Source organism: Amblyomma maculatum, chromosome 1 (genome assembly GCF_055883805.1).
Source record: "Amblyomma maculatum isolate TAMU_Amacu chromosome 1, ASM5588380v1, whole genome shotgun sequence".
Classification (NCBI taxonomy): domain Eukaryota; kingdom Metazoa; phylum Arthropoda; class Arachnida; order Ixodida; family Ixodidae; genus Amblyomma; species Amblyomma maculatum.
In genome coordinates, this window is record NC_139344.1 from 443,002,385 (window position 1) to 443,024,772 (window position 22,388).

At 47.1% G+C, this 22,388-nt stretch overlaps 1 pseudogene; it reads left to right on the forward strand.

The window, feature by feature from the left end:
- Positions 1 to 875: 875 nt before the first annotated feature.
- On the forward strand, positions 876 to 11,882 carry LOC146209588 (uncharacterized; annotated as a pseudogene).
- The last annotated feature ends 10,506 nt before the right edge of the window (positions 11,883 to 22,388 follow it).

Genomic DNA, 22,388 nt, shown 5'->3' on the forward strand with positions numbered 1-22,388 from the left:
CACCGATGCGAACGACTTCCGGTAGCACTCCTCCAACTCCAAGTTCACCAAAGTGCAGTGCTGCGGTGAACACGATGAATAATGCAAGACCCCAGAGCTGCATTTTGCTTTCCGTCGACAAGCTTGTCCGTCCGCAGAGAAGCCGAAAAGGCGAAAGGTTGAGGAGGCGAGCTTTTCTCGGGGCTTCAGCGCAGATCGTTACACATCAATCGTCGTAGCCTAATGGCAGCGGCCTACTTAGATGGACCGGCTACCGGCGCAATTCGGGATTGGCGCTCAATGTGACTTGTACCTTATAGTTCAGCTTAATGATTTAGAAGAAATGTGCCAAAAGCTTTCTTTGTCGTCGTTCCGTAAAGAAGCCACAGAGGTCCTCTAGAGGGAGTCATAAACGGTCGATCATCAGTTCTTAAAGGAGGCTATCCTTCGCAGAAAGTAAAAAAACGGAGCCGATATCCAAGAGACCTATTTTAGACATCTTCAACTGCAATGACACTGGGCTAAAACAAAGCCAAAGACACTTAACCTCTTACTTCAAAAGACTTGAAAGGCTTCATGACATAGATTTAGAACGAATCAACCTCGTAGTAGTTAAACATTTCGAAAGGTGCATGAAGAAAAGAAATGGACGCAAACACTCTGTAGAATTGAACGCAGTGTACCTGATTACGCTGATTTCCTTACCTGCCCGAATTTAAGCCCGGGATTACTAAAACAACGTGAGCTAGCTGTAGGTGTCTGATGTCATTGCAGAACCATCCACTATGGCAGCTCTTTTTCTTCCTCCTTTAACTATCTTCTTTCCGTTACAATGTGGTTCAGGTGTTCACCAGGAAGTGTGACAGATACTGTCTTTCCTTTGCAACACCCTAAGAATGGTGTCCATATGGACGCTCCCTGGACTACCCCTCCTCTCCATGGCAGCAGGCATGCGGCATAGCATACGTGCCCAGCAACACTTGAAATTGCTGCATCAAATGATCTTGACAAACGTGGGCAGCGGAGCATAAAAGCTGTAGGCAAAGCTGCCCGTTCCTCTGCCACCTTCACTGAGTCACTCTATGAATGAATGTTTTTTATGCTCCTTGTAATCTGCCTAAACCCGAAAATAATCCTTCTATCATGCATCCAGAAAGCAAGCAATGAGCCAGTATCTGCAATCCAAATAAAGAGCTTAAGGATACCTTGCCATGCCTTCACTGTTAAGTTACTGCCTGACTGTGCACACTGGAGGATACACTTTACCGAAAGCCACATTTTTTTAATCATGATTCGGGGGGGGGGGGGCGGTTCGCCTTTACACAATATGCGGTCCCATGCGTAGAAGTCAAATTAGGCCGCTGTTATCACCTGGCAATCCCTTGAGGAGATTGCTGCACAAGACAATGTGTGGATATGAGAACCACACTGATTTTTTGTTAATGTTTCATATTATCTGCTCCTAAGTTAGGGGAGCAGCCCTAAGCAGCCCAACCTCAGTCACAACTTGTCTCCCACACATACAGAAATACTAAGAAAGCAATAAAGAGGAAGGGGACAGATACCAACCAACTACAGGTACACATAGCTACCCTACAGAGGAAAGCTGAAACGATGGAAAAAGATTAGCCAATAGAACAATATTGGGAGTTCGAAAAGGGACACATGAGCTCGTAAATAAATTCACAAAACCACTGCGCTCCTCACATACCATCCACCATGTTACTTGCAAGTAGAGTTACACGAGGAGGCTCACGTAGGATCCCTTGGAGATGTATTGCAGCTGCATCAGGCAGCGCGGCGGCTGGAACAACAATCCGTCGCCTGCCCAGTTCCAGCATGCCTACCGAAGCACAATTGTGCACGCAGCTGTGATTGCTTCAAAGAACTGCAATGTCTCCACGGAGCTGGAAGGCATTTCCTTATCCAGGAGCCAGCGACAGCAGATCAGGCCCTGCATGGAAGACACCTGCTATGGATTTCAACAGCCAACATCTACACTGCCACAGTCGCTGCTTGACCACGACTACTTTGCTCTAAGCGAATTCAAAAGCACAGTGGTTGAGTATATAGGTGGCTACGTCGTCAGGGCAATTAGCAGCACCCTTCATTGCGCTGAATGTGCTGCACTCCTTGTGTCCGACAGCATAAGTAGTCTGTTAACATTGATAAAGAACCAGGGCGGCCTCATTGAGCCATCACGCTTTGTCCACGCTGCAATGCATGCTGCCGAAAGAATGCTGCAACAAACACCAGCTGTTGAAAAGCATAATGTGACTGAACTCACATTAAAAGCGTTTAGAGAATTTGTGCAGCAACACAAAGCCATACTGGAGGAATGTCCACATTAGACTGAAGATCCACACCATGTCATCACCCTGACATGACTGGTGCAAAAACAAGTACATTTCATTACGGCTCCGAGAAATTGCCCGCCGTGTCACCGAGAAAAACCGTGGTACTTACCTCAGGCATCAGTTCACAAAATGTGTGCTTTTGCACACCAGTGAACAGTTTGCCCATGCAATTTCTGCAACAGTTTTTTTTTATTTTCTTCAAAGATTTACGTTCAACCCGTTAACTACTACAGAGTGTGCAGCATTAATTCTTAAAGGACCAGCGTTTAGGTTAGGGAATCACTTTTTTAAGCACATTGATTTTGCTTAGTGAACAACTGCTAGCTAGCATTTCTGCCCAGGCTCTCATGTGGATTTAAAGAGTGAATGCTACAACTGACAAATGGCACTTCTGGCCAGGCATCTGTGTGGACTGAGAGAATTAATGTTAAAACTGACCACTGGCCTTTCTGCCAAGGCACTTGTGTGGATTGAGACAGTGAATGTTAAAACTGACAACTAACATTTCTGCCCAGGGACTGTTTATACTGAGAGAGTGGATGCAAAAACTGACAACTGGAATTTATGCCCACGCCCTTGTGCGTACTGTGTACTAAGAGAATGGATGTAAAAACTGACAACTGGCATTTATGCTAAGCTACTTGTGTGTACGCAAGAGTGGATGCTGTGAAGTGGTCCCCTTAAACACTGAAGCCACTCGTGTGGGCTCCGAGTAGACGCTGTGAAGTGGTCCCTGCTTGTGACATCTGCGGGTTGTTCACCGGAGACAGTGCAAAGTTACAAGAGTGGTATGTGTGCGGTGTTCGTTCAAAGTGAAGTGAGTGTGTGAAGTGTTTCTGCTGCAGGACAGCGTGCCCGTGTTTTAAGGTTTTTGCCTTGACACTCACCTAGAAGTGGCCACTCAGGTCACAGCAAAAAACTTTTGGGGGGAAGGACAGGAGAAGTCAAGCCCTGGGGTCGTAGCTGTGCCCCGCCGCTCTCGCCTCCTCGTGGTTCCTCCTGGGAAATGCTGGGGCATTGGCAAAAGCCCTATTGGCATCAGCCTTTTCCTCAGTAGGCTAAGGAGAGCGGAAATCAGCGCCTGATCTAGCATTCTTAGGGGTCGTATAGCCCACAAGCCGCCTAAATTAAAGGATGAAGCAAACAACTGTAGCTTATATTAAAACAGCTATACATAGGAATAGTGCGCGAAACATGCAAAATATTGAAAAAGAGCTGATAAAGGCCTAAATGTGCATACGAATACCAAGGTTACCACGATTAAGAAGTTGGGAAAGCGTGACTACACGATGTTCGGCAAATGGGGGTTTGAATGCACGACGAGCACTACTTTGCGTGCGCTGCCTATGCTTGTTCATGCGCAACATGAATTTATCAATGTCGCCGAATTCAAGCAAGCGCTCGGATTTTACTGAAACGAGCGATAGTACTCAGCGGGGAATTGGTGATTCGGCAGGTAAGCCCAGCCAGGCTTGATGTTAAATTCGAATTCGCAAGTTTCAATTATGTATAAAAAAATAAAGGGGGCGGCTAGTTGGATGAAAGTAAAGTTTTGACTATCCAGAAGGGCACAGATGGGCCTTTGGCGCACATGTCACACTACAAATTGGAGTGCTTACTCGGCGCCTATATTGAAAAATAAACAAAATGCTAGCGAAAACAAGCAAAGGTTTGCGTAGGTGCCGCGTCCGCTCTCAGCTGCGATGGGGAGTAAAACAGGTCAAATCGCTTCACGTGGACGAACTGACGCGTTTTGTCGCTCTTGCAGGCCACTGCGTTCCTAGTACAAACACCAGTTTGCCGAGCAAACCTTCGGCTACTCCAGACCTATGATCAAAAATATACACCTTTAATCACGCATAAAATACGACCATGACGCATGCATATAGCTCAGAAACAAATCGAGGACTTCAGCTTAGCGTCCGCTTTCTTTCTTTTAACCACAATGCCACAGTTAAGGTGTTTTCAACACAGATCCACCCTCCCCTTTTCTATCAAGCAGCACGTCCCGAAAAACCATGCAGGAATTCCTTCCTCCATGCGAAAAACAGCTCCGTGTGACAGTGTGTGCATAAGAGAGAGATACCACAGTCACGCCACTCTGCGCACCGGAGAAAAACCTACTGTCCCGCACCAAGTAGCACACCGGCCCATGATCCTTAGCGCGCCCATGGTGGCTGAAGTGCAGCGCCCTCAGCTTTTCCTCTTGTTAGTGTAAGGAACTCTATGGCGAAAGCAATACCTCCCTGGCTGCGCTTGGCTCTGCTGGTGGTTTAGCATGGCTTCGCCCTTTGTGCAACTAAAGGATTTACTCTGCACATGACATGGTTTCTACTGTTTGTTTATTTCAATGAACACGCTTTGGTGGTCCGTAAAGTAGAGTCTCTTGGTCTGAACAGTGGTAATTACATAGTCGTCCGAATGTCTATACATCACCAAATCTAGACTGCTACCCCATTGAGTAGCATTCTTTGGTTGGAGAGGACATAACTGAAGGTAGTACTTTTCGTCGAGAGCAAGTATGAATTCTGGGTCTCTCGTTGAGTCTTTGTTGTAGTTTCCGGTGCCTGTGAAGCTACTCTCGCTCACTGAACTTGAAGAACGCTGCCGAGCTCGCCATTCTGCGGCACAGACGCGTTGCTTAGCCAACCGCTCTTACCTTTCTCTGTTTCGTCGGCACGGCGCCGGCGTTTGCGCGCAGCACGTTGATCTGGCGACGCCTTGTACAACTCCTCAGACATGACTAAGCGAAGCGCGCCTGCGGGGCCCCGTTTATGGATGGATGGATGGAATATAGGAGCGTCCTCTTTGAAACGGGGTGGTAGCAGTAGCTATCATGCTCATTTTTCTCCCTATATCTTAATTATTGATTTAGAATGGTTAACTAAACCATCATTCTATTTATTAAATTTTGTTCCTACATTACTAACATTATGTCACTGCTCTGCTTTTAAGCAGAGCAGTGACCTTCTCCACCTTCTCCTAGCGAGCGCCCTCACGCGGCGGGCCGAGGCGGCCGTTACGTGGTAGCCGCCGCGCCGAGCGAAGGAACGACTACGGCCGAAGAGACGAGTTGGGGCCCCTGCTCTCCTCTGGTCGTGACGTCAAGCTGTCACGTGGTAGCTGCCGCGCCGAGCGAAGGAACGACTACGGCCGAAGAGACGAGTTGGGGCCCCTGCTCTCCTCTGGTCGTGACGTCACGCTGTCACGTGGTCGTGTGTCGCAGCTGCACCGGAGCGAAGGAACGACCTCCACCGACGGCAGCAAAGTGCTAGCAGCATGGCTTTCGCAATAAAAACCCCGCCTTACCTTAAGCTCACCGCCTCGTTTATGAAGCGTGCCCTACCGCGCTGATATGTTTGATCATCTGTGATTTTGTTCAGTAGTCTCCTCCCCAGAGCCCATCGCGCAAAATAAAGGGCATCATTTAGCAAAATCTACTAACACCCCACGTGCATGGCAGAAGTATCATTCTACATTAAAACTTTTTCGCTCGCTCCTAGTAAAGTCTAAACGATTATTCTTTTCATCGACACTACCTTTATTAATCCGCAACAACCCTAAACAGTTCTGGAGGATTATTAACCCAAAACGTTCAAACACACGCGTCTTCTTAACTAACGAGTCAGGCATTCCTTTATCTGATGGCGACATTGCTGAGGCCCTCAATCGTACTTTCAGTGCGGTTTTCACTCGAGAGACTAACGCAAACCTCCATCCCTTTCCCATTTTAACTCATCCGAACATGACGGACATCACATTTACACCTCATGGCATAGCAAAACTTATCGACTCTTTGAAGCTCGCATCATCGCCAGGAGTTGACGGAATCAACACAAAGGTTTTGAAGAACACCAAGCATATATTTAGCATAATCCTAACACACATTTTTCAGCAGTCTTTATCATCTGGCACAGTCCCTCAAGACTGGAAAGTGGGCAAGATCGTTCCAGTTCCTAAGAAGGCCTCAGGTAACACTTTTCGCCCCATTTCTCTCGCAAGCGTATGTTCTAAAATCATGGAACACGTTATTTACTCACATGTCGTCAACTTTTTAACATCCATCAAATTTTTCCATCCCAATCAGCACGGTTTTCAGATAGGCCTTTCTTGTGACACGCAACTTGCATTGTTTTTAAACGACATTAGTTCCAACTTAGACCTTAATATTCCTACTGATGCACACTTCTTTGATTTCGAAAAAGCATTTGATAAGGTTCCCCACAAACGACTATTACTAAAACTGTCAAGAATTAACTTAAATGCATCTGTTTTTAATTGGATCGAAGATTTCCTTACTAACCGCTCCCAGTTTGTTCTCGCTAACGATTACTCTTCCAGCCTCACCTCTGTTCTCTCCGGTGTACCCCAAGGTACCGTACTTGGTCCTCTTCTTTTCCAACTCCATCTCTTCTAATATCCGCCTTTTTGCCGATGACTGTCATTTACCGTCCCATACATAACCCTGATGATAATTTGGCTCTTCAGGCCGATCTGGCAAAAGTCGAGGAATGGTGTCGAAATTGGTTAATGACCCTAAATGTTAACAAAACGGCCCTAATTACCTTCCACAGACGCCAACACTATTCTTCGTACAACTACTTACTAAACGGAACCACTATCTCCTCGGTATCCTTTTTGAAATATTTAGGTGTCACAATTTCCAGTGATCTTACATGGCATTCTCATGTTACATCCGTTACTAACGATGCTAACCGCACACTTGCCTTTCTTCGGCGTAACCTAGCTCGGGCACCTTCTTCTGTTAAACATCTAGCTTATGTAACCCTTGTAAGGCCCAAATTGGAGTACGCATGCGCATTGTGGGACCCGCACCTTCAAAACTTGATATCTACCATTGAATTAACACAAAACCGTGCAGCTAGATTTATCTTCTCTATTTTCGTAATACTAGCGCCACTAATCTAAAAGCTAATGCCGGTCTCCCAAGCTTGCAAGCACGCCGTAAAATATCCAGACTCTGTTTATTTCATAAATTTTATCATGCCTTATCTTCTAGCACAGCAGTCATCATGCCGATTCATCGAACATCCCGTCGCATCAGCCACACCTTTGCTGTTTATCCGCCACATGCCCGAACGACAACGCACCTCAACTCACTTTTTGTAAGGACAGCCATCGACTGGAACGATCTTCCCGCTGACATCGTCGCTCACTCTAACCCAAGCCGTTTCAGAACCGCCATTGAAAACTTTTTTTGTTCAATACTGTCAAGCCTACCCCTCATGTAAAACCCCGTACTCCTGGGGTCTTTGAGGTATTGGAAATAAAATAAAATAAAAATAAAAACTCTACGCGATTTGAACTGGTACCAACAATACGTGGTATCTTGTTTTTATAGTATATACGCCTAAGGTTCATCGCGACATAAACGAATACGTATTCCGTAACTTGCAAATTGTCACAACCGCTTAAAGGGATATATTTAGTTCAGATATCAGCCAGGTTAGTTAGCTAGGTGCTCGACTTCTCCGAGTTTATTAAGCAACAAGTCCAATGGAGGTGAAACGGAGAGGCGTCCGTGTGCTTCGAGATGTCAGCGCACGGTAACGATCCCTAGGGGGTCGAATTAATTCGCAGCCCTCCACTAGCTGTACCCTTTCTCTTTCCGCTTCCACTTCCACCTTCCTCTCTTCCCTTACGCGTGGGTCAGGTGTTCTCTTCCTATAAATAAATCAGTCCATAGTCCGTGTGACAGGTACAGTTCCTTTCCTTTCCTGTGAACCAAATATTATTATTTATTATTATTGCAAGGAAAGAAAAGGCGCGAACTCTTACAGGCGAAGCGCTTCTGGAGGTGGCGAATTTTGACTGTCACCCCGCCGGGTGGTGCAGTGGTAAGACGCCCGACTACTGTCCGGTGTTCCCGGGTTCGAACCCGATCACGGCGGCGGCGTTTCGACGGAGGCGAAACGAAGTGGCGTACGTGTGCAGTGCGATGTCAGCGCACGTTAAAGATCCTCAGGTGGTCGAAATTACTCCGTTGCCCTCCACTATGGCTTACCTTTCTCTCTACTTTCACTCCCACCTTCCTCCCGTCCCTTACGCAGTGGTTCAGGCGTCCACATAGCAAGTGTGACAGATGCTGCGCCTTTCCCTTCCTGTGAACCAATTCTTCTTCTTCTCGCTTCTTAAAGGCTTTCGAATGCTGATCACCAGGTGGCGTAATCAAATTTTCAGTCATCATCATCACCCCGAAATTTAAACTTCGGTGGATATGAAACGCAAAAGTTGTCATTGGATGTATGGTGACCCTCACGGCAAAAGAACCCCACATGATCAAAATTAACTTCGTACGGGGATTTTCTCTCTCTGCCTGTTCTGAACAGGCTTTCTACGGCCTATTTATATATCATTATAATCATCAGCAGTAGCAGCAGCGTGACTGAAGGTGGAAGGCTTCCCAAAATTTTCCCAGTTAACTCGGTCTTATGCCAGCTTCACCCACCTGCTTGCTGCAAACTTCGTAATCTCGTGCGCCCAACGGGCGTTCAGCTGCCTCAGTGCTATACTTGGCTGTTTCGGGTTGTTGTTGTGGCTGTAGAAAGAGGAAAAAAAATGCACTGGCCTGCTGCTGGCTCTGTAGCTGAGCCACCTCCACTGCCTGTGCGGACCGAAGATAAAATAGAGAAGAAAACAAGAGGGAGAGAAAGATTCGCGCCGCAACAGCCGTCATCCACCACCGAAGCGGTGGCGAGTGCAATGACGGCCTACAGCAGATAAAAGGAACGAAGGAAGGAAAAACTTTATTTAGCCCTATATTATTTTGGCAGTTTTTGGGACGTCTTCAGACATGTCTGCTTGTTGCATCCACAAGAGTCCTCTCCGTCGACCTTGCCCACTTCTAAACAATGGTCGGTTGCCCTCCGTCTAGGGCTCCGCTGGCTACTGCCGCCCATTGAGCTCGCTGACCAGCCCTTGCTGGTTTTCGCAGCGGTCGCAGTCTCTCATTTCTCCGCACTCTGGTCTAGAATATTAGCTACCACGTCTATATTACCACGTCAGACCCGTGGTATCATGTCAGGCCCGTGCATTGGGCGCGGCGGCACCACTGGCAACATGCTGCTCTGCAACTCTTTTGTGTTTCTTGTTCAGGCCTTCCTTGGTTACACCCTGGATGGTCCCTATGCTCTGTGCGAGGATGGAATCTTCACGAAAAGCCTGTTTCTAGCACGACTGAGCGGCAACCTCGCCACACTAGAAACAATTGTGAGCATCGTCACAGTGTTTGGCCGCTTCAACCCTCTGGATCGTTTATTCTGTGCATACGGACCGATATCGACAACGTCATCGACGGCAGATACCTTTAAAAGCGGCGCATCGCAGGCTACCCGCAATGGGCGCTGCGACACCACAGGGAACATGCTGCTCAACAACCCTTTTGTGTTTCTTCTTCAGGTGAGAAAACAGTATGGCAACTGTTTTGGTAGCCGCGACTTGTTCTTGTTGGTGCTGCCGTGCCCAAGGCAAATCTGTCTTATGTTTAATGACTGAGTGGATTTCTTGAAAGATGTGTTGTTACTTGCTGGCGACATAGAAAGCAATCCAGGTCCCAATATGCAAGAGGCTATGGCTGAAATTCACAAAATAGCAGCCGACGTCAGTGCAATAAGAGATGAAAACAAGAATACGAAAGCCTCTGTAGCAGCCATTCATGTTAAACTGGACACGCTGGCAAATCTTGAGACCCGGGTTGCAAATGGTGAGGAAAGAATTGAAGGAATTTACAGCAGTATAGCGCATATTCTACGGCAGGTTGACGATCACGAAAACCGAAGCAGACGATCAAACATAATCATTTATGGCATGGAGGAAGAGGACGATGAAAATAACGAAACACTTGAACAATATGTTACACAGTACTTACTCAAATACAAATTAGGTGTATCGATTTCTGGAATCGAAAGGATAGATCGACTTGGGACTAATAAAGGCAATAAATCTCGTCCAATTATAGCTTCAAGCTTCTCAATTTCAGAGATGAAATTAATATACTGAAGAACTGCGCGAAGCTTAAGGGATCAAATACATCAGTAGGAGATGATTTTTGCCTTCGAGTACGAAGCAGTCGAAAGAAGCTTTGGGACAGCTGCAAAGCAAACAGAGATAACAAAGAAAAGGTTAGGCTCATGTACGACAAACCAAAAATAAAAGATAAAATGTTCATCTGGGATGATGCAAAAGGCGTAAAAGTAGCCATTCCAAAAACCACAACCACGAATACGGCAGACAACGCTGTCAAGGAGGCATAAGCGTCTAGCGATTATTAACGTAAGTGCCAGAAGTGTGTTTAACAAAGCAGCTGAGCTAGAGGCATTTCATTTTGAGCATAGTCCTGATGTAATCACGATCACTGAAACATGGCACTCTCCTCAGACGAAGTGCGAAAATATTTTTACACCGGACTACGTGATCTTGCGTAAAGGCAAGTGCGGGCATGGCGGTGGCGTCGCCACCCTCATTAAGGATGACGTACGCGTTATTCCTATGCCTGATGTTGCTGGCGTAGCAGTATTATGGTGCAGGTTATCAATTGATAATTCTTCCATTTCGTCGGCACTATGTACGGGCCAACAAATGCCTTGGCTGATACACTGCACATCATGACTCAATACATACAAAGGCATACGCACCAACATAACAAAATCACTCTTACTGGAGATTACAATCCTCCCAGCATCGCATGACATAATTTTCATGGCGGAGTAACCGATAGAGCTGGTGCAGAAGCATTACTTGATACGGCCTTCAATTTCATATGTATCAGCAGCGCAAACACAATCAGAGGAAAAGAAGACTAAGATAGGACAGAGCGCTGAGTCTTCTTTTCCTCTGATTGTGTTTGCGCTGCTGATACATATGGATCGTTACCAACTAGCCCGACAGATCGTGTTCTTCAATTTCAGTTTGAAACAGATAATCCTAGAACCAACACGCATCACTTGTTCAACACGTAGTACCATTGATCTGACTTTCATAAGCGACGACATTCCACTTAGCTGCTATTCTTGGGAAGCGATAGACGATATATCTGCCCACAAGGCAACGAAGTGCCCCATATTGCTATTCGAAATGCCGCAACAAAGCAAATCAATTACTCATATCTATAACTGGTCTCGGGTGGACGATGTAAGCATTCTGGATTGTTTTGATAGCGCCTTTGAATGCTTCTCTCAACGATCCGCTGATCGTACAGTGTCAGCCAATGAACTGTGGCTGTCATTCAAAGCCATTGCCAAGCATTGCTTATCTGCTTTTATTCCTACCAAAGTAAAAGTGAAACGGAAGAGTAATCATTGGATTTCAAGAAAAATTATTCACTTAAAACTCAAAATTTAAAGAATACTAAAACTTAGAAATAAGACCCTACTGCCTAGCTATAGTATTCAAAATTCGAGAGATGTCAAAAACTCCGAAAGAATTATCAAACAATGCAAAGCATAAATATATTAACATTACGCTAAAGGAGTTCATCAAGCAGTCTCTGAATAAATGCTGGTGTTACCTATCTTCCAGGGCACATAGAAAGAGAAATTTACCGCCAAAAGACGCTTTGCAAAAGGCTAAAGAATTAAACAATTATTTTAAATCAGTGTTCACTCTTGATGACGGCATCACGCCTCAACTGTCATTGGATGATCATATTAGTTATGATAAACTCGACGATTTAACCTTAACCCAGCCCGGTATTTTCTTTTTACTGCTCAATATTGATGTAGAAACGTCTAATGGCCCTGACAACTTACCAAATGCGTTTCGCAAACGATATGTAAAACGGATTTCGATGTACTTACTATAGATTTACAAAAAGTTCCTTGATACTTCTGAAGTGCCTAAAAATTGGCAAGTAGCTAAAGTTGTTCCGATTTTCAAATCAAGCGATAGTTCGAATCCTTCAAACTACCGCCGTTTCACTCACATGCACTGCATGTAAGATACTTGGGCATATTATTTTTAAACGCTTAATAACATTTGTTGAACGAAACGATATCCTACACCCGAACCAGCATGGATTTAGAAAAGGCCTGTCAACGATAACACAGCTATTAGAAACCATAAAAGACCTAGCCCTCACAATTGATAAACGTGCACAGATTGATCTGATATTTTGCGACTTATCAAAACCTTTTGATCGCGTATCCCATAAAAAGTTACTTTACAAAATCCACAGCTATCTCGGCATCTGCAATGTAACCAAATGGTTGGAAGCGTATCTTTCAGCTCATCGTCAGTTTATATATTTTTTGAAAACCAGTCTTCAGATCAAGTCGATGTACTTTCTGTCCTACCGCAAGGCACAGTCTTTGCACCGATCCTTTTTCGCCTGTATATCGATGACATAACGCGCAGCCTTAATGTAACAATTCCAATGTTTGATGACGATTGTATCATATACAAAGATAATATTACCAATGAAGGTCAGCTTGCATTGCAAGCTGCACTTACATCAATAGAAGACTGCTGTCAGAACTGTGAAATGAAAATTAGCAATGAAAAGTCTGTCTTCATTACTGTACACAGGAAGCAAAATCCACTTTATTTTCCTTACAATATATAGCACGCACCAATAAAACACGTGAGTGAATATAAGTGCCTAGGAGTGATACTCTCATCAGACTTTAAATGGGAGAAACATGTTACATTTATAGCAGGCAAGGCTCTTTCTGCTCTCTATTCATTAAAGCGCGCAATAAGCTCTGCAGCACCAGATACGAAAATTCTGGCTTACACCACAGTAATTCATCCTATACTCGAATATAGCATAACCGCCTGGTTATACTATATTGTAACGTAACGTAACACAGAAGGCGCTCTAGCACTCTGGCACCGAAGAACACCTACAACTAGTCAGGTCAGCACGAAAGCGGAGCACCGTTTTTTGCTTCGTCGTCTTCTCCGAATCGCCCGTTCAAATCTTCGTCTTCTATGAATGGCATGTGTCATTGCCCCCCCTTCTTGGCAGCATCGCCTCGATGCTGCAAATGCTGCTTGATGCGATGAGCTGCCAGAAAGTATGCTAGGTTGGTATGGGATACCACAACACAAAACAGGGCGCCATCAGTCTCAAGAACAGTCAGCGGGGCGATCGTGATAGTGTTTCATCCGGACGACGTGTACAACATCAGTGACCTTGCGTCGTCTGCGGCTTGAGGGATCGTGGGTCGCGGATTCAACTTCGTAAGTAACGTCGCTGAGGCGGCGGAGGACACGGTATGGACCGAAGTACCGGCGCAGCAATTTTTCAGAGAGCCCATGATGACGAACGGCCGTCCAAATCCAGACATAGTCTCCAGGCTCGTAGGCAGCGAAGCGCCGTCCCTTGTTGTAACGGTCAGCGTCTAGTTTCTGTTGTAGGTATATGCGCTGCCTTGCCAGCTGCCGCGCTTCTTCCGCACGCTGGGTAAAACTAGCGATGTCCAGGTCAAGCTCATGTTCGTCGTCGTTGTATACGGGCAGCATTGTATCCAGTGGAGTGGTCGCTCGACGGCCGAAGACAAGCTCGAAGGGTGTGAGCCGCGTCGTCTCTTGAAGTGCCGTATTATATGCGAACGTGGCATATGGGAGGATTTGATCCCAGGTCTTATGCTCTATATCCACGTATATAGACAGCATGTCGGCCAGAGTTCTGTTTAGCCGTTCCACCAAGCCATTAGTTTGCGGGTGGTATGCCATGGCCCGTCTGTGGCTAGTGTGTGTAAATTTCTGTACAGCCTTAGTCAGGCGGGCCGTAAAAGCTGCCCCGCGATCGGTAATGATAACAGCCGGAACGCCATGACGCAATACGATGTCGTGGACAAATAACTCTGCTACTTCGGTGGCAGTTCCATTGGTGAGCGACACGGTCTCAGCATATCGGGTCAAGTAGTCTGTCGCGACAACAATCCAACGCTTTCCATTATTTGACTTCGGGAAAGGACCAAGAAGATCCATCCCCACTTGTTGGAAATGAGTTTTTGGTGGAGCGATCGGCTGAAGAAATCCAGCTGGTTTCACGGGTGGAGTCTTTCGGCGTTGACAATCACGGCAGGTTTTAACGTAAGACCGTACTGAAGGTAATAATTTCGGCCAATAGTATTTTTCCCGAATTCTTCCAAGCGTACGACTAACTCCCAAGTGGCCGGCGGACGGTTCGTCGTGACAAGAACTTAAGACGTCAGGCCGTAGGTGGGTAGGTACTACGAGTAGAAATGTCTGTTTTGATCTTTCAAAATTGCGCTTGTAGAGAACTCCACTTCGTAAAGCGTATGACTGCAAGCCACGACGAAAAACAATCGGTACTCTACCACCGCGTCCTTGCAGATAATCGATTAGTGGCGCCAGCTCCGGGCCCTTACGTTGAAAGTCAGCCATATGGGATTGGGTAATGGCCCCAATAAAGGGAAAATCGTCGGCGTTTTCCACTGCAGTGGAGTCCAATGGCGCGCGTGACAAGCAATCCGCATCTTGCTGTTTATGTTCCGACTTATAGACAACAGTGACGTCATACTCTTGAAGACGGAGGCTCCAACGAGCTAAGCATCCAGACGGATCTTTAAGGCTTGCCAGCCAGCAAAAGGAATGATGGTCGCTGACAATACGAAAGGGTCGTCCATACAAATATGGTCGAAACTTGCTGATGGCCCAGATTACCGCAAGGCACTCATTCTCCGTTGTCGAATAGTTCGCTTCCGATCGTGAGAGTGTTCGGCTCGCGTAGGCGATAACCCGTTCTATTCCGCCTTGCCACTGAATAAGTATCGCGCCGAGGCCAACGTGGCTGGCATCAGTATGTACGTCGGTTGCAGCGTATTCATCGAAATTGGCGAGTATTGGGGGTCTGTGTAGGCGGCTTCTAAGCTCCTGGAAGGCTTGTTCTTGATTGTCTCCCCACAGTAAGGGTATGTCTTCTCTGGTTAGTGCTGTCAGTGGTTCAACTATCTTAGAAAAATCTTGGACTAAGCGTCGTTAGTATGAACAAAGACCTAGAAATCGTCGAAGTGCCTTTTTGTCGGTGCGGCGTGGAAAATTTGACACTGCGGTAGCCTTCTCGGGATCAGGGAGAATGCCCTGTGCACTGACAACATGGCCGAGAAAGCGTAGTTCCTTGAAAGCAAAGTGGCATTTCTCAGGCTTGATCGTTAATTGCGCGCCTTTGAGTGCTTGAAGCACGATGCGCAATCGGTCCAAGTGTTGCTCGAAAGTAGGCGAGAAAATAACAACATCATCTAAATACACCAAGCACGACTGCCACTTCAGACCTGATAAAACCGTGTCCATCATACGTTGGAATGTGGCCGGTGCAGAGCAAAGACCAAACGGAAGCACCTTAAACTCGTATAAGCCGTCGGGCGTCACAAATGCAGTCTTCTCTCGGTCTCTCTGATCCACCTCGATTTGCCAGTATCCGCTTTTGAGGTCTCATGAGGAGAAGTGCCTGGCGTCGCGTAGTCGGCCGAGGGCATCATCAATCCTGGCAACGGATAGACGTCCTTTTTAGTCACGTTATTTAACTTTCGGTAATCGACACAGAATTTCAAGGTGCCATCTTTCTTTTTGACAAGGACCACTGGCGACGCCCATGGGCTCGTCGAAGGCTGGATCACTTCGTCCGCAAGCATTTCATCCACTTGCGTTTTAATGGCGTCACGTTCCTTAGGAGAAACACGGTACGGGCGCTGGCATACCTACAACGTGGTCTGATCGGTGATGATGCGGTGCTTGGCGACAGGACTACGACCGACCTAAGAGCCTGCGGCGAAGCAGTCTGCGAAATCGCTCAGAAGAGCCGAGAGAAGATTCGTCTGATCGGGCCTCAAGTCGGGGTTAATCTTAGCGGTTTGCAGAGCATGACAAGGTGCGGCCTCTTCTTTAGGGTTCGCTCCGGCGGTGCATAAATGAGGCAAGGCAGTAACATCGTGAAGGACGGCAACAGCCGTGTCCTTGGCGAGATGCCGCATCTCCTTAGCAAAATTTGTCAGGAGGAGAGTAGCACAACTGTTCTGGAGTTGTACGAGTCCTCGAGCAACGGCTAATTCCTTCTCGAGTAGTAGCGGAAGGTGACCATCCGCGATGCCCTCGTAATCGTGGAATAAGTCATGCTTTACAAGAATCAACACACTAGAACGTGCCGGAACCCTCACGTCATCGTCGACTATACTCAAAACGTTCAGGCCCGGATCTTCGTTTTCAATGCGCGCCACGGTTCGTTTCGTCGAAAAGGATACACGTGCTTCGTTCAGATCAATGACAGCGCCATTGGTCTGCAGGAAGTCTAGACCAAGGATCTAGTCTTTCGAACACTCAGGAAGCACGATAAATTCTCCGACATACACAAAACCATGGATGCCGACCCGTGCTGTGCACGTGCCTGCAGGTTCAATCAAGTGACTTCCCGCCGTGCGAATTTTGGGGCAGGACCAATTTGTCAAAACTTTCAATTCTCGGGCGAGACCACGGCTCATTACTGAATAATCGGCACCAGTGTCGAGTAACGCAGTGACATCCACTCCATCAATCGTTACACATAAATAGGAGGTAGTATGCCGGATGCTGTCGCTACCTGACACAAGCGAAATCTCGTCGGTTCGGTCTGACAATGACGGAGGATCTTCACATTTCCCGACATCAGCGACCCTGCCTCCGAAGGCCGCTGGTATTAGTTTTCCCGGCTAGGGCTTGGAGAGGAGCGGCGTCGGGAAGAGTGGGGACTTGTCGAACGGTAGCTCGTCGGGGACGTAGACCGACGTTCTTGGTAACCGGACGTGACGGGATACTGTCGCGCTGCAAGGTCGCTTGCAATCTCAGTAGGCCGTTCGGTATTCCGAGGGTAGAGGTCCTCCGTAGCGAAACCCCGCATGTTGACGCGACGCTACGGGCACGCCCGGTAAAGGTGAGTGGCTTCCCCGCAATGATAGCACAGGGGCCGACGCTCCCGGGGCCGCCATACTTGACTTTTACGGGGTGGCTGGTAGATTGGCGGAGGGGAGTAGCGAGGCTGCATGCGGCTCCATGCGAGGTCCTCCATGCGAGGACCCTGCGGCTCCATTGCTGGAACTGCGGCGTTGATACTATGGTCCGGCGGGGGAGCCTTACTTAGGACGGACGCGTAGGTGGGCCTCGCGTCGAACGTCTGATGGGGAACGCGCTGCTGGGGAACGTCAGCAACTTGCTGAGCTGCCATACGCACCTCGTCCCGGACGACTTCAGCCAATGAAGAAAAAGATGCTGTGTTGCAAGGCATCCGGAGCGCTTGCAGTTCCTTCCGCACGACAGAGCAGATGAGATTGCGTAGTGCGTCCATGTCACTGCTGACATGCACAGGGGGTGCGTCGGACCTAATGATGTTCACGTCACGGTTGTACTGACGGGCTCGGTGTTGCAGCGTTGTCTCCATGGTCGCTGCCTCGCTGAGAAACCAGTCCCGCGAAAAGTTCTTGTTTACCGCCCCGCATCAGATGTGACGCAGCTTCTTATCTTCTGGTATTTGTGGGTCTGCACGCTTGAAAAGGCGTGTCATGTCGTCAAAGAACATACGCACGCTCTCGTTCTGGCGCTGAATGCGCGGTGTAGCGCAGCTTCTGCTCGCTCCCGGCGGTCGGCGCTAGGAAACGTGGCTTTGAAATCACGACAGAAGGCTGCCCAGGATGGGAAGGCAGCCTCATGGTTTTCAAACCATGTCCGTGCAGACTCTTCAAGAGCGAAGTACACATTGTGTAGCTTACGCTCATCAGTCCGCCCGTTGTAACGAGCGACTCGCTCGTAGGGCTCAAGCCAGTCCTCGGCATCCTCGAACACGTCTCCATGAAAAGAGGAGGGTGCTCGCGACTGATGACACAGGATGTGGGTGGGAAGCCTGCACTCAGATGTCATTGCAGCAGGTTCTACGGCCGTCTGAGGGTGCGTCGTCCTGGTAGCGGCCGGAAGGGGTCCGCTTTCAGGGGGATCTCCGCGTAGGCGGCGGCCGAGGCGTTGATGTACGAGGGTAAGCTCCGTAGTGATAGGTTGATTATGCAGGACTGGATTGATACCCGGCAATTGCTCCACCAGATTTGTAACGTAACGTTACACAGAAGGCGCTCTAGCACTCTGGCACCGAAGAACGCCTACAACTAGTCAGGTCAGCACGAAAGCGGAGCACCGTTTTTTGCTTCGTCGTCTGCTCCGAATCGCCCGTTCAAATCTTCTTCTGTGAATGGCATGTGTCAATATTGCACACAAAAACTAGAGAAAACATTTGTTTACAATATATATAGACGTCATGATTCACCAACCCAACTTTTGAATCAAGCTGGCATTCCAAATATAAGTGCTGGTGCCAAGTTCCCGTGTCCGATGTTTATGTTCCTCCTTGAAAATGGTTACCTCAAAATGGACGCCACTCGTTTATTGTACCATTCGACTTCACGCAATGCAGGTAATAAACATTGTAAACATTTAAATTAATATAGGTTCAACAATGAAACGTATATTTATTCATTATTTCTCCAAGTGGTTAGAGACTGGAATTCGGGGCCTGATGATATTGTCAAGTCTACTACGCTTTCTTCATTCATTCTCCAAGTTATGCAGTGTTTTTTATGATTCAGAAGGATGGTTAATTTGAATCTCGTCATTGATGTGTGTTTCGTTTATTATGGTCATTATGTGTGTGTTTTTATTTTAACATTCCGTTGATTGACTAGATTTAGGTCAATGGTTCGAATTGTTCGATGTTTTTTGTTGCTTTGTTTTGCTACTGAAGGGCACCTGCAATTTTGTTCCATATTTTTGCTTGTTTCGTTTGTATAATACAATCTCCCAAACCGGCGACAGCCTCAACAGAGGCTAGCAGTACGTTGTAAATAAATAAATAAATAAAATATTTTGACAGGCCCATATGATGTGATATAGTGTGGGTTTTTCATCGCACCACGTACATCATTCCGCGTATCTGGTAGGGCGCACTTTGTTTAGTATGTGTAGGTTTGGGCATGAAACCGCCTGTAATTGTCTCCAAATGACAGCTTCCTGTCTGTTGAGAGAACTGTGCGGTGGGGAATATTGCATTATTCTGCCTCTATAGTTTTATAGTATGGCCGAGTATGTCTCGGGGGCTGGGAAAAGCTCCGCGGTCTCGTCGGATGCTCGGAAGGTAGTGTATGCTCGAGGTATCCCGTCGGCCTCTTGGTTGCCTCCCACCCCCATGTGCCCCGGTACCCACGTAATTTTGTGTCTGGTCTTTTTTTCTTCGTCATTTTTTAATTCTGTCACTCGCTTCGAGGAGTATACAGAACTCGTCAGGACCTAACCTACCATTCATGTAATTTCGACAGGCTGTTTGAGAGTCCGCGAGCGCCCTCGTTAGCGACCGCCCTGCTCTATAGCCATCTGCCACCGCTAGAGCAAGAGCTACCTCCTCGGCCTCTACTACTGTACAGTGTCACATAGAGGCGCTGGTCGCTTCGCGTAGAGACGAATAGACTACCGTGGCTACTGCAATTTTGTTGGGTCCTCCTCTCGAGGACGTGTCTTCGTACATGGTCGTGCCTTTAGGAGAGTATGATTTTTGAATGAATTCGACCCTTGCTTCTTTTCTTCTTTGGTGGAGGTTAGGGTCCATGTTTGTCGTAATTGGAGCTACCTTGCGGGACTTGCGATGTTCATAGGGGATCTTTTCCGTCCTCGCTATTTCTCGAATCTGCTCGCGGTATCCGAGTCTTTGTAAGAGCGCTCTTCCAGTCGCTATCTGCAGCAGCCTGAGCTTTTGCGACTCAAGCTGCGCGTCGCGTAGCTTTTTGAAGGTGTTTTGCAATCCAAGCACCATTAGTTTTTCTGTCGACGTGTTGCGCAGTAGTTGGAGCGCTGTCTTATACGCTGTACTTAGCAGGGCATCCGATTATTGTCTTTCATTCTTGATGAGACAGTGGCCGATTCTTTCCCTGATGGGGCTGGGACAGGTAGGTCCCCGCCGTTTGCGACGGGAACTAGCCTGCCACTGAATATTTATCGGCTGTGCAGCAAAGTAAGTAACAACAGATAAAAATTCAATGGCAGACTAGCCCCCGCCGCAAGCGGCGGTGACCTATTTGTCCCAGGTCCATCAGGGAAAGGAACAGCCACCCTTTACCACCCCCCGTCTCATTGGCTGTTTTGAGAATGCAGTGAGTTACATTTTTGCTGTCTACTGCCGGACACTGCCATTCAAGCCTTCGGAGGCTTTTGCAGGCCTGCATTTGTACTGGAAAAAGAAAATAAGCAATTTTATGTATGTTTTCTTAAAAACAACTACGTGCCCATGAACCGCTTCTTAGCAAGAACAGGGATTAGGAAATGTTTTGAAGGTCGCTCTAAGCCGTTTGGACTACCTTGGCTTCAATGCATTTTTTCAACATGTCTGCTGTCTATTCTAAGATGAAATTCTTTCAAACATTTGGTACACACCTTTATTCGCAAGTTCCTTGGTAAGAATCATTGAAATTCTTCTGTAACCAATGGCAAATCACAAAATTCTTTTGACGAAAAATAAAAATCAATACTTAACAAAAACAAAACGATGACACAAAACATTTTAATATAACATTACTCTAGACCACGACTAATCCGCCAATGAGGATTTTCTTGTCAGGCGAGAGAACTTTCATTGCGTTCAACAAGCACATCAAACGAAGGAAAGTCGCTCCGTACAGCGATGAGCACAATATCGCTTCTTGAAAAATAGAGACTTGAAGTAGAACGCTGTATATGGACACTTTCTCCTTCCGGATATTTCTCGATCTTAGGCTATCTTTCAGCCTTCGTGCTCTTGCTGCATTTTCGTCACTGTCGTAAGAGGAACGCATAACGGGCTGACGATTGCTTCTTGCTCACGTCGCCAGCTAACGGGAGTTCGCGCGCCTGGCTCTGACCGATCGCCGTGGGTTCGCGTCGTAGACGTCGTCCATCAATAAGCAGCCTGTTCCCACGCAGTGTGCCAAGGGAATTAGTTTCTTGTTATGAGAAGGAAGAAACAATAAGATGGAGATGCCTATAATTTACCATACAGCGGGCTTCCTATTGGCTAGCGAGGTGATCACTAGCCTCGTTTTCAATAAAACAGCATACGTGTATGCGACGTGACGGGCAAAAAAATTGGCGTCAAAGGGCAGCCGCAAGCCCGAAAACTGATATATCTGATGCCACAATAAGGATTCAATGTAGAATGCATCATGCTACCTCTATTGATGAAAGAAGGTTGAGTTTTTCCTGCATTGAGAAAAAAAGGGCGCGATCAGCACGCCTATCTTGTTCTTTCGAGTCTGTCCTCCACTTTATGGTCTTGACCTTTTCAGTATTGTGTAAAAAATGTTACTTATCGGATTTCCGACATAAGCTGGAATTTGACTCATGAATTACAGCCCTGCTGCCTAGTTCATCATCATCATCATCATAAGCCTGACTGTACCCACTGCAGGGTGAAGGCCTCTCCCCTATTTCTCCACTTAACCCGGTTCAAGTGCTAGCTTCATCCACTTGACCCCTGCGAACTTCTTTACCTCATCCGCCCACCTAACTTTCTGCCGCCCCCTGCTACGCTTTCCTTCCCTTGTAATCCAGTTCATTACCCTAAGCGACAATCGGTTATCCTCTCTTCGCACTACATGTCCTACCCATGCTCATTTCTTCTTAATTTCCACTAGAATTTCGGTAACCTGAGTTATTTCTCTGATCCACTCTGCACGCTTCCTATCTATAATTGTTACCCCTACCATTCTTCGTTCCATAGCCCTCTGGGTTGTCCTCAACTTAAGTAGAACTCTCTTGGTTAGTCTCCACGTTTCAGCCCAATAGGTGAGTACAGGTAAGATGCAACTGTTATGTACTTTCCTCTTTAGCGATACCGGTAAGCTGCTAGTCATAATCTGCGAGTGCTTGCCAAATGCGCTCCATCCCAATCTTATTCTTCTTGTTATTTCCTTTTCATGGTCCGGATCAGCGGTTACTACCTGTCCTAAGTAGACATATTCGCCTACTATTTCCAGTACTTCGCTACCTAATGTAAACGGCTGTTCCTTTCCGAGGCTGTTGAACATTACC